The following is a 2,387-nucleotide window of genomic DNA, read 5'->3' as shown; positions in this document are numbered from 1 at the left end:
AATTTCATGAGTACATTACAGCAATACTTCACTTTTATTCAGATATTATTTCCCGGATTTCTATCATGTGTCAATGAATCATTTCCTATTTTACCCTTATATATCTCATTCAATATTAAAATTTCTGGATTTGACTTTAGACTTTCATGAAAAAATCTGGAAATTTTATTTCTTTTCTGCTCATAAAATTAATAATGTAAGATGTAGAAATTTGGAAAATACAAAAACCTATAGTGAAATTAAAGATCACCTATAATCTCACATCCAGGAGATAATTCCTTAAACACATGAATTATTTCCTTTTAAACTTTTACACAACTGAATATTTTAACATAGATGAATAAAAAAACTATATAAAGTTTTCTAAGTGGTGTTTTTGAATTTGCATTTTATTCTTAAATGTATATAAAATCTATCATTTTCAAATACTAATTCCGTCACTCTTATTCATTAACTTTCTTTTATACCTATGGCATATATACATGATTGTAATTAGTATAGAAACACTATTTTGTGACTTTTTTATTCATATCATTTCATGTTACATTCTTAATATTTTTAGTCTCCAAAGTCATTACTTCTAATGAGTACATTACTCCATCCTGCTGGAAGTTTTGCAAAGATTACACTGAACCTATGGAAATGTGGTTCCCTTCTTTTGTGTATCTTAAGTCTTATAAGGGCTTTCTTTTGGAGACAGGATAGTAACAGAATAAGAAAGACTACTTAGAGTCATTTTGAGGAACACTTTGCTAGAAAGTTTGGGGAAAGAGTCACCTGTGAGATTGGCAGAGTACTGTGAAAAGGCAGAGTTTCTGATTATTTCATTCCTCTATGATTCTATTTTTCAGGTAAAGCATTCTTTCCTGGAGTTTTTATCATGCAAACTACACAGATGGGGAATAAAAGGAATGTGGTCAAATTCATTTTATTAGGTCTTAAAAAGAACTCAAAGATGCAGAAAATAGTGGTTGTAGTATTTTTGGTTCTATACCTGATAACACTCAGAAAATCTGCTTATTGTTGTTACCATTACCACCAGCCCAGCTCTGAGCTCCCCCGTGTACTTTTTCCTGACCCACTTTTCTTTGTTAAATTTATTAATTCTTCTTCTGCTGCTCTTAAATTGATTTTAGATTCCCTGCATGAGAAGAAAATTATCTTCTTCAATGGGTGTATGGCCCAAGCCTATGCAGAACACATCTTTGGTGCTACTGAGATCACCCTCCTCATAGTGATGGCCTACAACCTCTATGTTGCCATCTGCAAACCCTGCACTACACGACCATCATGAGCCACTAGTTGTGCATTCTCTTGGTGGGAGTAGCTTGAACTGGGGGAGTTTTTCATGCAACCATTCAGATTGTATTCACAGCCTGGCTGCCCTTTTGTGGACCCAGGGTCATAGACCACTTCAAGTGTGAACTCTACCTCTTGTTAAAACCTGTCTGCATGGACACTCATGTCCTTGGTCTCTTTGTGCTGTCGACAGTGGGTTCATCTGCCTGTTAAATTTCTTCATCTTGATGATATCCTATGTGGTCATCTTGTATTCTCTAAAGACCTGTAACTTGGAGGGGAGGCACAAAGCCCTCTCCCCTTGTATCTCATATATCACAGTAGTTGTCTTATTCTTTGTGCCCTGTGTATTTGTATATATGTACCCAATGACCACTCTGCCCATAGATAAAGCTGTGACTATCTTTTATACCATGGTGGTCCTTATGCTAAATCCCTTACTCTACACCCTCAGAAATACTGAGGTTAAAACTGCAATGAGGAAGCTCTGGAGCAAAAAGTGACTTCATATGATGATTAAAGAATCACTGAGCATTGTTCATATAGGTCATGTAAGTAGGCTAGTCCAAATTTCTTGATCTTTAAATGAAGACCTGGACTTTAACAAGGGTTGAGATAATACTTTTACTTAACCAGTCAAGTACAGGGCTATAGTTTGGGCTGGAATCTAGACTTACTGTCTCCCATCCCACAATCTTGTGCTTTACTTTTTATCAATGAATAAATATTTATTGATTTTCTGGAAACCTGAAGTTTCCCTAGAAGCAAAAAAGTATGCACTTGGAATGTTGGATTGATATAATATTTTGTTGTAACACTGAGATGTTGGCTACTACTGATTATTTGTAAATATGGTCTTCCTTTATTTAGGTTCTGGCCTCAATGTAAATTATTTTCTGAATTTTCTTGTTCATTTAGTATTGGTTGTATAGTAAGGTTAACATTGTTTTAGATGCCTTTCATATTATGCCAGACAGGGTGCAATCAGAAGACAGACTGCACAGTAATTTAAATATGGAAAGTTTACATACAATTACTGAATATATGAGGGGACTGAACATAAAGGAATAGAGAGAATTCTAAGGAAT

The 2,387-nt window shown here is 34.7% G+C and overlaps 1 pseudogene; it reads left to right on the top strand.

Annotated features, from left to right (window-relative positions):
• Window positions 1–895: 895 nt before the first annotated feature.
• Window positions 896–1,802, top strand: LOC139439727 (olfactory receptor 4C12-like; annotated as a pseudogene).
• Window positions 1,803–2,387: the final 585 nt, after the last annotated feature.

Source organism: Dasypus novemcinctus, chromosome 10 (assembly GCF_030445035.2).
Source record: "Dasypus novemcinctus isolate mDasNov1 chromosome 10, mDasNov1.1.hap2, whole genome shotgun sequence".
Lineage (NCBI taxonomy): Eukaryota > Metazoa > Chordata > Mammalia > Cingulata > Dasypodidae > Dasypus > Dasypus novemcinctus.
Note: the sequence above shows the minus strand (reverse complement) of the source record. Positions and strands in the feature narration are given on the sequence as shown.